Source organism: Crocuta crocuta, unplaced genomic scaffold (genome assembly GCF_008692635.1).
Source record: "Crocuta crocuta isolate KB4526 unplaced genomic scaffold, BGI_CrCroc_1.0 scaffold9, whole genome shotgun sequence".
NCBI classification, from domain to species: Eukaryota; Metazoa; Chordata; class Mammalia; order Carnivora; family Hyaenidae; genus Crocuta; species Crocuta crocuta.
Window position 1 is genome coordinate 8,788,329 of NW_027551567.1, and position 19,220 is coordinate 8,807,548.

Here is a 19,220-nt window from a genome sequence, read left to right on the forward strand (position 1 = left end):
TAGGTTTTTGGCTGAAACCTCCATGCAATAAAAGACGGATTAACAGGAGAAAAACAAACAGAAATTTGGTAACATGTATACTTCCTGTTGGGGAGGAAGACCTTCCTCTGCCCTTTGGTCCTTCTAGCTGAACTTAGAATCAAATTGACATAATTTTAATAGGAGAAAATTGAAGAATCAAACCAGCACCATGACCGGCTTCAGGAGGCCCCAGAAATTAAGAGGCCCAAATTTCTGAGGCATGACTCAGCAGGCTTAAACAATCGCCATTCACCCTGCCCAAACCAATCACTGGGGGTTGGGAAGTACCGGTCGTTCAGGGCGCTTCTCGGGCCCACCTAGTTGTAAACTCACGAATCCCTCTGCGCCGCACGACCTCCGCCGCCACCCTGTCCTATCATATTGTAGTTTCCGCCCATCACCCCTTTCCCACCCTGTCTGAAATAAAAACCTTACCCCTCCATTGTCAGGGGCGCTCAGCACGGATCCACTGCGTTGGTGAGGTCTGGGAGCCCGAGCTTGAGCTCGAGCTTAAACCCGAATAAACGCCCTTTGCTTTTGCATACGTGACTCAGACTCCTTGGTGGTCTTGGGATTTGGGGGAGATCGCGCTCTGGGCATAACAAAAATAAAATTTAATACACGTACATACTGTGAATCCTCAAACACATGACATTAACAATGAGGCAGCATGAACCTATATAATTCAAGGAAAGGGGTAAGGGTCTGAGAACACAAAAAGGGAAAGGGGTAGGAGTCTGAGAACACAAAAAGAGAGAAAACTTATTAGCAAGGAAGTGAAAGGAGATGTTTGGAAAAACAAGATTGTTCTATTATTCAGATAAGTTCCTTCAGTAAAGGGGCCTCTGTTAATATTTCTCTTCCTATTGCAGGGTCTCCTTTCCAATGTAAATTTAGGCAGTTATGGGGGTGGGAGAGCACCTTTCCTGCATTTGTGGGTTTTTATTACATTTCTTTTTAAGAAAGAGTTAGGGGAGGAACAGAGAGAGAGAATGAGAGAGAATATCCCAAGCAGGCTCTGCATTATCAGTGCAGAACCTAACATGGGGCTCCATCTCACAAACCTTCAGATCTTGACCAGAGCCAAAAATTAAGAGTCAGATGCTTTACTGACAGAGACCCCCCAACCGCCCTGGTTTTCATTACTTTAAATGTGAAATAATCTTTATGCTAATGTGGCACATTTTGGGGTGTCTCTTCCTGCATCCCTTTACTCCTGTATACATGGGAGAATCCCAGAGAAGCTGAGTAACTCTTCAAAATGGACCAAGCCACCACCTTAAATACTATCTCCAGCTAAAGCCAAAAAGAACATATTGGGGGATGGGAAGCCAGTTCTGGGACATTTTTAGGCAAAGCACAGTAAACCAGGGTATGGCTGTTAAGATTTAAGTTTCTACCTTCTCCAATGATAACACTTTCTGGAGAATTTAGTCATCCTCTTCTTCCCGGTAGAGAGAGACACTCTCAGATTTCCCTTCTAAATGTAAGTGTCTCTTACAAAAGGGTAATGTAGAGGCCACTTTGAGGCAAACTGGATTAGTGATGGAATGTGGAAAGGGCCCGCAGGAGCCACCTGGCTGAATACAGAAAGGCCCAACAGGGGACCCACCTCAAAATATCCATAGGCCCTAAATGTCCAATGGGCTACTTCAAATGAGGCACAGTTACCAAAAAAAGGGAACATTCCAGAGATGTGACTACCAGATGTGACTACCAGAGATGTGATCCAGATGTGACTACCTCTTCATCTCCCCCCTTTAAATACAGCCCCCATCCACTGCCTCCTTGCAGACAGCTTCCCCTTTGCAGTCCTGCCTACTTCTCCCTTGTGGTGTATTCAGTAAACTAGCTCCTTAGTTCTGCCTCAGGTGAATCCTTTCACCTCCTGTGGCACTGGCTTCCACGAGATCATCACCCCACATTTGGGGTCTCCATCCAATTAGACAGATCCTCTATTTAGATACCACAGGGAACTTCTGCTTAGTTTTCAGAGCTTCTCCTAGGTTTGCTCTTTCTGAAAAATACTTTGCCTAAAATAATCCTTATGTCAAAGAGGCATATTTTGGGATGACAAATTCTGTTTTCCTTAAGAACTGCTCTCATTCGTGGAGGTACTGGTGTCCTATTATTTTTGGTCATCTTAATTTCATAAAAATGATCCTTCCTGCCTAGGTCATTTAGCTAATAATAACCTGACAGAGTATAAATTTATCGTGGAAATCACTTTCAGGCAAGTAGGGTTGAGCAATGGAATGGAAAGGGCCACAGTGACCACCTGGCTGAATACAGTCAGGCCCATCAGGTGACCCACCTCAGAATATCCACTGGCCCTAAATGACCAATGGGCTACTTACAACCAGGCACAGTTACCAAAAACGGGGGAAATTCCATAGGTCAAGATACTTCCTCATCTTCTCTCCTTAAAAGCAGCCCCTTCCAACTGTGTCCTTACAGACAGCCTCTCCTCTGCTGTCCTGTCCACTGCTCCTTTGGTGTGAATTTTGTAAATCTCCATCTCCTGTGTTCTGCCTCAGGTGAATACCTTCACCCCCCCATGCCACCAGCTTCCACTGGATCATCCCCCACATTTGGTGGCTCCCATCTGATGCAGAGTCATCCCATTAAGGCACTACCTTTATGAATCTGTTAATTGAAAGAACTCTCATCTCAGCATTTGTAAATGATATTCCTTAAGTGTATTTATATTTCAAAGCATAATGGGACATATATTTTCCATTTCATGGTTACATAACTATCATGTGTACACACACAAAAACATAACTGAAAGACACTAAAACTTATAGTCACATATGATTAAGATCACATATGATTAAGAAATTAATTATCTGATAATTCCATTACCTTAGATGTCCCTTTTAAAAGTTTGGTCATATAATTTTCCAGATTATTTTCCTAAGTATAAACTACAATAATTACATATAGATTATGACAGTTGCTGGAGGGGTAAATGAAGTCAAGAAAATCTTGGTTTTTGAGATTCAATAAATAATAGCACAGTTGAGGAAGAGCTTCGTTTAGAGAAAAATGGACAAAGTTGATGAGAATTGCTACAGAGATACTGAAATGGCTTAAAAGCATAAACTTGAACAAAAACCAAAATTGCTGCACTAATATTTCAGTGAAACTCAATTTTAAGGTAACTTTTTTCCTCCTTCCATAAACCTCCCCTCCCTTTTGTTTCAGGAACCAGGTACCATGAGATCACGTGAGAAAGGAAGACTGCAGCACATAAGCAATTCCTCTCACAACTGGTTAGATCCTGTATTTCTCTATAAAACCCCCAGCCGCTTTCTCAGGGAGGGCTTGCAGTTTTTTGAAACCTTATTGACTGCAGCCTCCTTTGCCAAGCAAAGTAATAAATTATCTTATTTCTTTGTATCCAGACTCTGTCTTTACATTACATATTTTAGCTCCCTAGCACAGAGCTTGGTCTTCAACAAAAATGTCTTGAATATGTAATAGGAGAGGGGATCAAGTATTCACGGGGAAAACATGGACGCGTTATCTACACGTTGAAGAAGGAAGGCAACATTAGGGGGTACAGAATATTAGATGGGTGGACGTGGTGTAGAAGTTTATGGAAGCCCTTTTCTGACTGTCTCTGATTGCACAGTAGTTTAGGAAGCAAGATCATTAGCAAATACTGAATGAGGGGCAGAACATGCTGAAAGTGTAATGAGAAAAGTCTGTGATACTGAATAGAGTTGGAGAAGAACAGACTAAGATAATAATGATTTCTGGGCAGCTCTATGAGCTCATTTGAGGTTTGTCACCATGAACTGAAAAGCAGCATGGTTTGTGTCATTTTCTTTAGTCCTTCTCACTTTGTGGGTGAGGGACAGGTGAAAAGAGAAATTCAGTTGGTCATGTGTTTATTCATCAAGTATATGAAGCAAGGAAGGGGCGAGCAAGGTGAGAAGTTACCACGAAATGCTTGTAATGATGGGTTAAGGATGTTAAGTTGGGACAGGGGAAGGAGAGAGGGTGCAATAGTCTGCTTGGACTCTTCCTGACTTGATCTACACCACTTTAAAAAGATAACTCATAGATGAAGCATAAGTGCTTCCAGAGTAGAAGGTCTAAACTAATCCTGGTGCAAACAAATTCTCTTAGAGAAGCGCTTTCCTTGCCACAGGCTCTAAATTTCCCCCTGTCAAGGCCCGGGGAAAATAGTTCAAATGACCCCTGGATATGAAATGTTTCCTTCACTGTCTTTATTGTTTATCAATTCAGTGACAGGAACATTATGGAGACTCAAGTGTGTAGTCAAAAGAAAGGAATTTTCTCTATACCCAACAAAATCAGAGAAGTGTTGGGACAGATACACAAGTCTATTAGCATAAATAATTCCAGACTTCATCCTTAACATTCATGGGTCGTTTACCCCTCTTTCTACAGTAAACTTATGTCCCAGTTGGTCTGGGCATTTCCCAGTGTACACCTGTTATTCTGTCATCCTCAGGTTAAAGCTTTCCTTTACTCTAAGGTTCGAGTACTCTAAGTGTTCGAGTTCGAATAATGCATGTATCCAATCAGTCACCAAGATTTGGCAATGCAGGCCAGCTTAACACTAATATTTCCTATAATGTTTATCATTCGAAACTAGATAAAAACCCAGAGTACAGGCTTGATTTATATATAAAACTAAACTAAAATTAGCATAGCAATAAATCTGTGGGATTTATTTATGCGCTTCTCATAAGCACAGTGATTAGCTATATATGCCTTTTAAAAATTTAACAAAAATGAAATGCATGTTTAAAATATTAAATATAGGAAATGTCTAGCCTTTACAATAAAAAGTTATCATGGCTGTGTTTTATTTTCATATGAAATCAATACTAGGCCACTGGATTTTGATGTTATGAAAAAATATTTTAACACATTTAAATGGAAAAAAGTCTTGACTGTTAAAATTTTTATATCAAAAGATCATAAGCCTTTTGCAAGAAATAAAGCATTCCTCAGTAAAGTGCTTTGTTTTGTTTTGTTTTAATATGTGATACCCAGTAAGCTCTACTTTAAAAATACAAAAATGGATAAAAATAATAACACATAAGTACCTTCATTCTTAACATGACAGATAAATATGATTCCCTTTACTTGGCTCAGTTTTCCCCCAAATCCATTCAAGTACATGAATCACAGATGTTCCCATGGCGAGTCCTTAGAGATGTGAACACAGGGTATAAACAAATATTTAAAAATAACTTGAGTAACAGAAAAAATTAAATGTGAAAAATGTTAATACAGTTTTAAGATTAGCAACAACCCTTGGGGAAGTAGGGTGAGAATCTTATTGAAATCATGGACTGTAGGAGGGTACAAGTTCACAGTAAGTTATTTCTGAATGTGGGAGAAGAGAAGCTATGAGGACCTCACTTGGTAGATGACAAATGTCCTCTAGGCTTTTCTAGGTGAAAGCCTGCCAAACATGAAATTTCTACAGAAAGCTGTCAACTGATCTGTGGCACTATTGTACTGCTACAGATTTCAGTAGAGATAGCCAAAAGAATGAAGCTAAAACACATGCAAAAAGATTAAAACCAGTTTTGAGTGTTTGTGAGCAAAAGAGGACAGGAATCTACAAATAGAATTTAAAATATATTGAGGAAGAGGTTACAAAACCTATATTGGAAGTAATAATTACTTGACTCCAAGTGACATAACAAATTCATCTCTACTTGCTATCCTTTATTCATGGAAATTTCAAAACTATTAGTGCAGAAGGGGATACTGGGTAAGTCAGCAGAGAGGTAGAACTATTCCACCTTTCAGTTATTCCAGCAACTTCTGGGTAATGAGGTATGTGATAAGACCAGTTAGTTTCATAGTCATGAACCCACTGCTGGACTTTTTTTTGTTGTGCAGTTTTCTTGATCAGGAACAGTGCTATGGAGACTCCCATAAGAGTGATTAAGGTGATCTGTGAGTCTATGGATGACTGCGCTGATGCAAGTATTATAGGCAAGGAAGATAAATTCACATCCATAATGTAATTAACTAGGTAGCTAGCTGGTCACTCTGAGGAATGGTGCCATAACAGAGGCTCCATGTTGGTCCCTGCTATTAATAGGTTGGGCACTGAGCAGCAATGTTAGTCAGGTCAGGCTTGGTAAGGAGAATCCCACATTGTTGAACCCATGTTTAGCCTTTACTCCTATCTCCATGGCTACTTTTTTCCTTCCATGGACTCTTTAACCAAGAACTGGAAAGAAAGTGACATATCCATAGAATCTGTTAGTTTACCCACATGATAATTAAGATTATCCTCTGTTGTGGATCCTTTTGATTCATATTCACATTAGACACATCTATATTCATAATCTGTACTCATTTGGAAAAGTCCATCCACTGACCTCATACCCAGAATTCCTTGTAACCAGTCTTCCAATCCTATTCCTTCTGAGTCACCACCCATCCATCCAAGCATTAACAACTGGTGATAGATCTCTGTAGATCCATATTTCTGACCATCTCTCACTCCAGGTAAAGTGGACAACCAAATTTCTGCTTGAGGTTATGCCCATTGGTAAGATTTTCTTTAACCAATGTCCTTTAGAATCACCTCTGAGTGGGGATGTAATGCTATGGCTTTCCCCTTTTAGATTATAATAGCATATTGCATAGACTCAGTTGTTCACTGGACTCAAGATACTGTTTTTGTTTTCTTAAGTTAACCAGTTGTCAGGAACACAGCAATAGATCATAGGTACAGTCTGAAAGAGAGACGGTGATAGAAGATGAATCAGTGTCAAAAGAATCTGAGTCTCCTGACACAACTTATACTTTTTGGACCTGATTGAGCTCAATGTCCAATATACCACTTCCACTTGATGATGGATTGCTACAACATACCCAAATTATAGCTAAGTGAGGCAGACAACACTTAGTTAGTAACAGCAATCTCAGATCCCATGCTGAGCTGAGCCTTTTCCAAGTCCTAATAGCAAGCCAGAAACTGTTCCCCAAAATGAGATTAGTTATCTAAGGGAAATGCACTGAATTGCTCCAAAATTCTAGAGGTTTGTGCTGTGATTCTCCTTTAGGTGATGACAGAGATTTCATTCACCATACCCACAGCTATGAACATTCTGAGTATCCTTGGATTGGCAGGATCAAAAAGCCAAGTATTTGAGCAACTTTTACTAAAGCCTTAACTTCCTGCAAAGCTTTCTTTTGTTCTACTCTGTGGAAACTGGTAGTCTTACAGATAAGTCTGTTGATTCATTGAGGTAGCAGTGTTGAATGTGGCATAAGTTTCCTCCAAAATCCACAAAAACATATCAAGCATCATACTTCTTATTTCAAGGTAGATTGTGTGAAGTACACCAATTTGATTTTCACTTTGGAGGAATATTTCAACATATTCCAGACATATACTCTCCCACCCACAACACTAGAAATGCTATTGAGTTGGAGAGCCCCAAAACTTTTGTGCAGCTTATTTCCCACTGTGTAGTTTGGATATGTTTTATTAAGGCATATAAAGTACTTGTGCTTCCTATTCATAGGATCCAATCAACATAATGAAGTTAATAAAAAGGCCTAGTGTAAAATTTTGTGGACTGTCAAAGATTCAGAACTAATGTGTGGTATGAGCTAAAGGATCTGAGTATTTCCTTTTTCTTAGTTCACTGTCACTCTATTGTGGTCTTGGGTCTCTTTGGACAAGGTCTGAAATATTTACTATATGTACTGGCAATGATAGTGCAGGGTTTTTCCTCAAAGGAACTCAATTTCCCCTTCAATCAAAAAGCTCTGGGTCCAAAAATTTATATGGCTGTGAGTCTCCATTGTTAAGCTCAAGTCATTTTCTTCACTACCTGATACAGAGTGTTTTGTTTTGTTTCTCTGTTACACAGATCATACAATGCTCTAGTTGAATGACCATTTATGTTGTTTCTAAGGACACCAGGATCAATTAGCCACTGTCAAAAATCCCTGAAAACCAAGAAATTCTTATTACTGTTATATCCCTTTTGTTATTTATAGTAAATCAGTCAACCTTGTCTTTGGCAATTAATTGCTGTCATTTGCTATCTGATACTCTTGGTCCTCACTAATAACCACTAGTGATTTGTTAGTAAATATTTAACAACTAGATTGCCAGCACAAGAAGGAAAGTAGGAAGGAAGGAAGGAAGGAACAAAGGAAGGAAGGAGGGAAGGAAGGGAGGGAGGAGGGAAGGAAAGAAGGAAGGGAGAGAGGGAGAAACAGAGAGAAAGAGAAGAAAGAGAAGAAAGTGAGAAAGAAGAAAGAAAGGAAAGGAGGGAGAGAGGAAGGAAGGAAGGAAGGAGGGAAGGAAGGTAGGTCAGGGGAGAAAGGAAGGAAGGAACCTGTCTGTGGCATTTGCTGGGTTTTGGGGTATAAATAGTACCACTATGGCTGAGTTCAAGTTACCAATGTGATATCACTAAACATAAAGTTGGGAAGAGGTATAGTTTATAGTATTTCCTCCATACATACATAATAATCATAAATAATCTCATGGGGCGCCTGGGTGGCTTAGTCGGTTAGGCGTCCGACTTTCGCTTAGGTCATGATCTCTCGGTTCGCGGGTTCGAGCCCCGCGTCGGGATCTGTGCTGACTGCCAGCTCAGAGCCTGGAGCCTGTTTCAGTCTGTGACTCCCTCTCTCTCTGACCCTCCCCTGCTCACTCTGTCTGTCTCTCTCTCTCCTAGAAATAAAACAACAACAACAACAAAACAAACAAACAAAAACATAAATAATCTCATGGGCTTTTCCAATTTGATATAAATTACTGAGGAATAAGGAAACAATGAAGAATAATCAATACATCATTTGGCACAATAAATCAAAATTTTTTATAATCAGTTGTAATGCTAACTCCATGTGGATGCTCCCATTTTAGAAATATATGTAATACTGCAGGATGTAACAGACTATAAAATAGGGAGACTGCCAATTAGTGTGAACACTCAGTGAAGTGGTACAATAATCTGAATGATGTGACAAGTATTTAGGACTAAAGAGAATCAACACATGGGTGACATCCTTAGGCAAGGTCTTTCGGGTAGAGTATTTTGACACCCATAGATTATTTTCAGCATTCTGAATTTCAGTTTATAAAGACCTACTATTATAGGGCTCTGCCTATTATGCCCACATTATTTCTGGCTGTCTTTAATTCATCAGACTTCTATCAGATTACTATCTTATTGCTTCTGACACAAAATCAATTATAAATTTTCTGTGTTAGGTAGAATCTCCCAGTCTTTCCTTTGGAATTAATAACTTTCTGGCCTCTGACACCATCCATCTTCATATTGCTTCACTTTTTTGCTTAAAATTTCACAACTTCTAGTCGGATCTGTGCAGCTCTTTTCCAGAGAAGTTTTTTGATGGAACAAATTGTACTTTTGTATTGTGCTATTTAATCATATATGTTTTATGCTGCTTTTAAATACTTAATATTGTTATTTTAAAAAGCAATATGTGGAAGGCAGGAATGATGGTGAAGTAGTGCTGACCATGAACCTTCCCAGTCTCTTCGTAAAAAGAGATAGGCCAACTAGGAGCAAAGAAATACTATCTATCACAAAAGTTGCTGACAAGATATTTCTATGAGCCTCAGAGAGTGAGCAAGCAAGGCCAACCCAATGTAGTATAAAAACCTGCATAGGAAGAGAAGCTGTGTGGGAAAAGCAGAAGAGAGACAAAGAGGGCTTCTGACAGATTTAAGATCTAGGAAACAGAAATTCCCAACAAGCTTTCATTTCTACAAGAAGGGCTTCCCCACTCTGAGTGAGTCACCTGACAAATTTGGGAAGGGCTCCTAAGGCTCCACCTTGTAAGCAGATGAGACAATCAGAATGTGCTGGATATCCTAAGTCCAGAGGGCCCCCCAATATACTCAGTGACTGGAAAGAGCACTATGAGGAAATACTGCTGAGAACAGTATTTACATTTATTTGACCAGGAACTCTGAGGTAAAAAAGGATGACATTTCAGATTTAAGTGGGACAAGGGTCTTGACAAGAATATATCTCAAGAAGTTTTGAGGAGAGGGACTGGTGTCAACAAGGTGGCAGAAAAGGAAATCCTGGCCCTTGCCATCCCCTCAAAGAGACAGTGACATAACAGCCATGTATGGGCCAGAATACCTTTACAAAATTCCTAGAATCTAGTTAAGAAGTTGCAGTACCCGAGAAAAGCACAAGACTGAGAACAGCTGCATTGAAACAAGTAAGAAGAGCAATTTACCTTTACCTGTGGTTCCCTCTCCTCCAAGTTGGCAGAGTTAAGCATCAAGAAAAATCCCATTTTCCAGTGACTTCTCCTGCAGGCAAAAGAGACAGTGAAAGGTGCATCCAACATAGCCAGCCTTTTGGAATGTTGCCTGAGAAATTTTCTCCCGTCTTGCTTCACCCAGAGTGTTGAGGAATTTGGCATAGCTAGAATGCCTAGGAACAGCTAAGAACAAAGAAGAGGCATGGGTGGCTCTCAGCAGCTGGTGTGGCCCTCAGCAGCCAGCTCAGCACCCAGCAGCCAGCGCAATCGTTGGCAGCTGGCAAGGAAATCAGCAGACAGTGCAGATCTCAGCAGCCTCTGTAAATCTCAGCAGATGACGCATTTTTCAACAGAAGGCATGAATCTCAGAAGACCGTGCAGTTCTCAGCAGCTGGATCAGATCTGTGGGACTGGAATGCGGCGCATAACCATGAGACTTCTTCAGGAGAGGGGGACAGAAGTAGTACTTGTGCCCAATATCCCAGTATCTCAGTGTACTGCCCACGGGAAAAAAAAAAAGAAGGATAGCTCTCAGTGTCCAACATGGTTCAGCAAGACTAGGAGAAGATGTAAAACCCTAAAACTTCTCTCCCAGAAACCAGGGAGAGGAATAGAATGTTCACATCCATAATAAGGCTTGTGAGGTTCCCAGAATCTAGCCAGGCTGACTGGTTAAGGTTTTTCCTTGCGGAAGCCAGTCCTCAAAATTAGAAAAGGTTCCTGCTTCTTCAAATGTGCAAACAAGAACTCAAAGTTATAAGAAACACAGAGAATCAAGAAAATACAATATTAACAAGTAAAAATAGTAAATCCCCAGGAACAAACACAAAAGGAACGGAGATCTATGAAGTATATGACAAAGAATTAAAAACAATTGTCTTAAAGGACCTCAGTGAGCTGCAAGAATGAACAGGCAGACAACTATACAAGGTAAGGAAAAGAATATGTGAACAAAATGAGAATACTAACAAAAAATTAGAAACCATACAAAACAATAAAAGAGAAAGTATGAAGCTGAAGAATACAATAACTAGAATTTTTTTCATTCAATGGAGTTACATAGAAGACTTGATGAAGCAAAGGAATCAGCAAACTTGAAGGTAGGTCATTGAAATTATCCAGTCAGAGAACAAAGAGGAAAAAATAAGAGTGCTAAAACCTAAGTGACTTGTGGGAAATCATCAAGTGAACTAAAAGAATATAGGTAGCATAGGAATCTCAGAGGAAGAGAGAGATAAAGGAGTGGAAAGGTCATTTAAGGAAATAGTGGCCAAACACTTCTCAAATCTGGGGAAGGAAATGCCATCCAGATTCAAAGAGCCCAAGAAACTCCAAATATGAGAAATTTAAAGCAGTTTGCACCAAGACAGATAATAAAATTATTTAAGTTAAAGAAAAAATATTTGGGGAACTCAGTCGGTTAAGCATCCAACTTCGGCTCAGGTCATGATATCATGGTTTGTGGGTTCCAGCCCCGCGTCAGGCTCTGTGCTGAAAGCTAGCTCAGAGCCTGGAGCCTACTTCAGATTCTGTGTCTCCCTCACTCTCTGACGCTCCCCTGCTCATGCTGCCTCTTCCTCTCTCTCAGAAATAAATAAAAACATTTTTAAAAATAGAGAAAAAATTGAAAACAGCAGGAGAAAATTGGCTCATCACATATAAAGGAGCTTCCTATTAGCAAATTTTCAACACAAAACTTGTAGTCCAGAAGAAAATAGGATGATATACTCAAAGTGCTGAAAGAAAAAATTTGAAATAAAAAAATTCAAGATGCTTTTAAGCCTCACGGTAATCACATATACCGAGATATGTATGATATATGACATTTGATATATATGTACTTCATATATATCATATATGAGATACATATGAGAAATAGAGAAAAGAATCACAGAATATCACAACAAAAATTAATAAAACACAAAGGAAGATAGCAAAAACAGGAAAAGAGGAAACAAAAAAGACAAAATAATTAACAAAATGGCAATGCACAGTTCCCTTTTCAATAATTACTTTAAACAAATAGTGGCTGAATAGACAAAAAAAACCCAACTATATGCTGTCTACAGAGATTTATTTTAGATTAAGTCTGAAAGTAAAGGGAGGGAAAAATGTATCCCATGCAAAGAGTAAACAAAAGAGAGCAGGAGTGATGATACTTACATCAGACAAAACAAACTAAATAAAAAATGGTCACAAGAGACTAAGGAGTACTATACATAATGATAAAATGCTCAAATAATCAGGAAGATATAAAACTGATAAATATATATATATGTACCCCACAACAGAGTAGCTAAATATATCAAGCAAATATTAATAGAACTGAAGGGGAAAATAAATAGGAACGCAATAATAGAACATTTCATATGTCACTTTCAACAATGAAGAGAACATTGAGAAATTCAACAAGGAAATAGCAGACTATAGATCAAATGGATCTAACAGGCACATATAGAATTTTCCATAAAAACAGCAGCATAATGAAGATTCTTCTCAAGTGCACATGGAACATTTTCTGGGATAGATCACATGTTAGGCCACAAAACAAATTATAATACATTTAGAAGATTCAATCATATCAAGTATCTTTTCTTTTTTTCTTTAATATTTATTTTGAGAGACAGAGTGCAAGCAAGGAAGGGGCAGAAAGGGAGACAGAGAATCCCAGGCAGGCTCTGCACTGTCAGCACAGAACCTGATGTGAAGCTTAAACTCACATACTGTGAAATCAGGACCTGAGGCAAAATCAAGAGTCAGACCCTTAACTGACTGAGCCACCCCTCAAGTCTTTTCTAACCATAATGATACAGAACTAGAAATTAGTAACATAAGGAAAGTTGGAAAATTCAAAACCATGTGGAAGTTAAATGATACACTCCTGAACAACCATTGGGTCAAAGATGAAATCTCACGAAAAATCAGAAAACAGCTTGAGACAAATGGAAATGATAACACAGTATAACAGCAACTTATGCGATGCAGCGAAAACAATATTAAGAGGAAAGTGATAAATGCTTATATTGAAGAAGAAAAATAGATCTCAAATAAACAACGTAATATTACATGTCAAGAAACTAGAAAGGGAATAACAAATTAAGTCCAAAGTTAGCAGGAACAAGACAATAATAAAGCTTAAGGCAGAAATAAACAAACTACAGGCTGAAAGAAAAGGAAAGAAAAAAAATCAATGAAAGCAAGAGTTGGCTTTCTGGAAAGATAATCAAAATTGACAAACCCTTAGTTAGACAAAGATTGAAAGAGAAGACTCAAATAAATAAAAACAGAAATGAAAGGGAAGACATTACAATTGATGTCATACGGAAAAAAAATAAGAGACTGTTACAAATAGTCATACACCCACACATTGGGTAATCTATAAGAAATGTAGAAATTCCTAGAAACATACACTCTATCAAGACGGAATAACAAAGAAATAGAAAACTTGAACAGACCAAAACCAAGTAAAGAGGGTGAGTCAGTAATCTAAAACCTCCTAAAGAAAGACAGCCTACAGCATGATAACTTCACTGGTGAGTTTTACCAAATATTTAAAGGAGAATTAACACCAATCCTTCTTAAATGCTTCCAAAAAATTGAAGAGGAAGAAACACTCCCAAACTCTTTTTATAAGCATTATCTTACAGTGCCAAATACCAAAGCCAGACAAGGACACAAGAAAAGAAAGTTACAGTCCAACACCCCTTAGGAACATAGATGTAAAAATCCTCAACAAAATATTAGCAAGTTGTTTTCAACAGCATATTAAAAGGATCATACACAGTGATTAAACGGAATTTATCCCCGGGATGTGAAGATAGCTTGACATAGACAAATCAATAAACATGATATACTGCCTTAATGTAATTAATGAGAAAATCATATGATCATCTCAATTGATACACAAAGAGCATTTGACAAGATTCAGCAGCCCTTCATAGTAAGAATTCTCAGTGAATTAGGTATAGAAAGAATGTACCTCAATATAATAAAAGCTATATATAACAACCCAGAGTTCACATCATACTCAACAGTAAAAACCTGAAAGCTTTCCCTTTAAGATGAGGAATAAGACAAGGCTGCCCAGTCTCACCACTTCTACTGAACATAGTCCTGGACATACTAGGCAGAGCAATGAGGCAATCAAGAGAAATAAAAGGCACCAAAATAAGAAAAAAGTAAAATTGTCTCTGCTTGAAGAGTACATGATATTATACACAGCAAACCCTAGATGCTCCACACACACAAAAAGTTAGAAATGATAAACCAGTTAGGTTAAGTTGTAGAACACAAAATGAAAATACAAAAATCAATTCTATTTTTATACAGTAATACAATGAGTTATCTAAAAAGGAAATTATAAATCAAACTTCAAGGAGCTATTCCTTCACACCTGTCAGAATGGCTAAAATTAACAACACAGGAAACAACAGATGTTGGCGAGGATGCAGAGAAAGCCGAACTCTCTTAAGCTGTTGGTGGAAATGCAAATTGGTGCAGCCACTCTGGAAAATTATATGGAGGTTCCTCAGAAAGTTAAAAATAGAAGTACCCTACCACCCAGCAATTGCACTATTAGGTATTTATCCAAAGCATATAAAAATACTGATTTGAAGGGATACATCACCCCAATATTTATAGCAGCATTCTCAACAATAGTTAAACTATGGAAAGAGCTTAAATGACCACAGACTAATGAATGGATAAAAAAGAAGTGATATATATACAATGGAATGCTGGGGTGCCTGGGTGGCTCAGTCAGTTGAGTGTCCGACTTCCGCTCAGGTCATGATCTCATAGTTAGTTGGTTTGAGCCCCGTGTCGGGATCTGTGCTGACAGCCAGCTCAGAGCCTGGAGCCTGTCTTCGGATTCTGTGACTCCCTCTCTCTCTGACCCTCCCCTGCTCATGCTGTCTCTATCTCTCTCTCAAAAATAAATTAAACAATACACAATGGAATGCTACTAAGCCAACAAAAAGAGTGAAATCTTGCCATGTGTAAAGATGTGGATGTAGCTAAAGACTACTATGCTAAGTGAAATAACTCAGAAAGAGACAAGTACCATATGATTTCATTCATATGTGGAAATTAAGAAATAAAACAAGTTAACATAGGGAGGTAAAAGAGAGAGATGAACAATAAAATGAACTCTTAACTATAGAGAACAAACTGAGGGTACCAGAGGGAAGGTAGGCAGGGGTTGGGTTAAACAGGTGGTGAGTATTAAGGACAGCACTTGTGATGAGCACTGGTAAGTGATGAATCATTAAATTCTACATCTGAAACTATAATACCCTATAGTTAATTAATGAATTTAAATAAAAATTTAAAACATAAGTAAACAAACATATAAATAAAGACAAAATGAATAAACAAAAAAATAATCTAATTTATAGTAGCATTGAAAAGAATAAAATACTTAGGGATAAACTTAGCCAAGTAGTATATATTAATCTAAGTTTCACACATTTACAAAATTTAACTCAAGATGAATCTTAGACTTAAAAGCAAATTAAAAAATATAAAACTCTTAGAAAAAGAACATACAAGAAAAAACCTCTGATCTATATATAAACCAATCTCAAACGTTCCTTCAAAAATGATTCATAAGAGAAAAAATTAAGAAATTGGATTTGATCAAAATTAAATATGTTTGCTCTGTGAAAATCCCTGTTAATTCCAGAGGCTGGAATAAAATATTTTCAAAGCATATGCCTGACAAAGAATTAGCATCTCTAATATAAAATAGAACTTTCAAAATACAGATACTAAAAAAATGCCAACAAGCCAGTTAGAAAATGGCACTCAAGGCATGGAAAGGCATTTCACCAAAGAAGATATACAGATAGCAAAGGAGTATATAAAAAGAGGTTCAACATCATTAGCTTGTAGGAAATTACAAATCCAAATCACAGTGTCCAAAGTAAAATGTAGTGAGAACATCAAATGGTGGCAAGGATGTGAAGAAACTGGACCGCTTATAATTTCTGGTGAGAATGCAAAATGATACAGTCACTATGGAAATAGTTTGGCAATTTCTTTAAAAACTATGAGAGGTATTGTATTCACTTTCAAACGTCCCCTCTCTGTAAAGTGAGCTTTGCTACTATTCTTCCTTTCTAATCTTATAACCTAATAAACTTTTGCCTGCTGTTAATAAAACAAAACAAAGCAAAACAAAAAACAAAAATAATTCATGCACAGCCATATGGCCCAGCAATGGCACTCCTGGACTTTTTTCCCAGAAAAATAAAATTTACGCTCACAAAAAACCCTACACATGAATGTTCATAGACCTTTTATTCATAATGGCTAAGAACTTGTAACAACCCAGGCATCCTTCAAAGGGTAAATGTGCAAACAAACTATGGTACCTGCACACTATGGAATACTGCTCAGCTATAAGAAAGAATGAACTATTGATGCATACAGAAAATTAGACAGACCTCTAGGGAATGGTGATGCTATGTGAAAAAGAAAAGCAACATAAAAATTTACACACTGTATTATTCCATTTATATAACATTATAGAAATGACAAAATTACAGAAACGGAGGACAGATCAGCAGTTTCTAGGGGTTGGGGGGAGGGATGGTATAACATGGATGTGTATGTGACTATAAAAGGGCAACAGAAGGGAATCTTGTAATAAAAATATGTCTCCTGATTGTATAAATGCCTTATCCTGGTTGTGGGATTGTTCTAGAATATTGCAAGATGATATCATTGAGACAAATGGGGGTACAGGCTATATGATTCTCTGGATTCTTTTTTCTTACAATGGTACATAAATCTATAATTATCTAGAAATACAAATTTTAATTAAAAATAGTCATAAACTTCTTGAGTCACCCCAAGAAGTATTTATGAGTCAAATTTTAAAAGATGCACAGTTCAGAGTGGTTAGCTAGCATTTTATATAAAAGAGCCATAATTCAGAGGAAATGACAAGTACTTCTTCAATCAGTATGTCAATCAGCAAATCTCATACTGTTAAATAGCACAATGAGTCTCATTTCTGTATGTATGAAAATTGTTTCTTAGCTAATAGAAAACACTTTTTGAAAAGTATTCACATTTAAAGATAAAAGTACGTGGATAGACTAACATATTTTAAAGATACTCTTAATGGCTTGTTGAGGTCAACTCATATCAGCTGATAAGAAAGATAATTAAATTTTCAGGAGTTTTCTGAGTCAGTTATTAAACACAACCATGATTAAAAATTATATTACATAAAGTCGAACTTAAATATATTAAAAACAAAGGTAATACATACTCAAACCTCATCAATTTTTAGTTATTTTTCTGCACTTTATTATTACTTATCCTTTTGAGCTTATTTACATATATTAAAACTATTTGGTGGAAATACTATACAGTAGTGTACTACTCCACATATTTCCCAAATTTGTGTTCAGTGACATCATGTGATAGCTTGAGATCAGCCATGGTGGGTATATTTATACCACAGCAATGAGCAAATGCTAAAAATGAGAACTTTTCATTTCTGGAGAGTTAACTGTTAATTTTTACTGGATGACACTCTTCATTTTTGCCTGAGTATATATGTATATATCTTATACTCACTAATTGATTCCTGAGTGTCCTCTGTCTAATCATTGGTTGTCAAACCGAAAGACCACTGATTTTGGCACACTTAAACAGACTCAGTTAAGACTTCACAGAACTTAATCCATAGGTTGAATGAACTGATTCATGCCTACTTGCTAATGAACTAAATGATTTATAATTAATAAATTTCTTTACAGTTGCTAGAAGAAGTAAACATGGGTGTTTCTTATAGAAAAATCAGATGCATAAAAAACTACATAAGATAATTAAAATTATTTACAATCCCATCTCCTTAAAATGAACAATTTTTTTAGAGTTTGGTATTAAAAAAAACAGCTTGGTATATGTTTGACATTATTTAAAAGAAATTTTTGAAAGAAGTTTATAATTGTTAGCATTTTATAGCAGTTATGTGTCAGGGGCTTCACTATGTATTTACACATATTATCTCAGTGAATGATCACAGTAGTCCTTTGAGATATGATCTATAAATTCCCCTATTATAAAAATATGGATAAGGTACAAGGAGGTTAGGCAACTCATTCAATTTACCCAGCTAGTAAGTGCTTAGAGACAAATTTTAGTAAGTACTTAAAACTGAAATCCAGACCATCTAATTTTAAAGACTGTTTTTTTCTATGTTTCTAGTCTGTTCTGTTATATAATTTTTTTAAATCTTTCTTAAATATTCTTGAGAAATGTTATTTGAAAGGCTATGTGACACTTGATAAGATGTATGTGTCATAGTTATATATATTTTGGGAAATGTTATAATATGTAGTGGGTAGTATTTATTTAGAGTTGATTGAATATGGTATTTTTGATCTTTAAAAACTTTGCCTAAGGGTCCTTGGACAGAAATAGAATCTCCAGTTATAAACATTAACTTTTTGAGGAAAAGCAAAGTCATCATTTCAATTTTCTGTACCTTTTAGAAATGTAGTCTGTAGTTAAGTTCAAAAAGTGCTTATATTTTTTAAAAAGGCTTTAAACTATTTATGCTCATATAAATCAAGATAAACTGTAAATGTGGTTATAAAAGTAAGTAAAATTTAAACCCCAAATTTTGCCTACTGTAAGCAAATCTCTATGTAATAGAATGAATTAGTTTACTATAATTTAATTTCACAAGTTTAAGCAAATTTGCAGGTTGAATTTAAATACTCACCGGAGATCTTTTGTGCTGCATATTGATATACATTTGGAGGCTCAATTAATGATTTTATAGCCAATGAATTTAATTGAATTATTAATTATTAATTTATATTTATAATAGTTAATATAATAATTATCATTAATTATTAATAACTCATTATTATTAATCAATAAAATTAATTCTTGATACT

General features: G+C 36.8%; 1 long non-coding RNA gene across 1 annotated transcript in view; it reads right to left on the reverse strand.

Moving 5' to 3' along the window:
* Nucleotides 1–529: 529 nt before the first annotated feature.
* LOC144220101 (uncharacterized) overlaps nucleotides 530–19,220 on the reverse strand; it is a 101,394-nt gene continuing 82,703 nt past the window's right edge. The window contains exons 3-4 of the long non-coding RNA XR_013331621.1: nucleotides 10,273–10,348; nucleotides 530–613 (exon numbers count right to left, since the gene is read on the reverse strand). This is a non-coding gene — a long non-coding RNA (uncharacterized LOC144220101). The remainder of the gene's footprint in view (nucleotides 614–10,272; nucleotides 10,349–19,220) is intronic.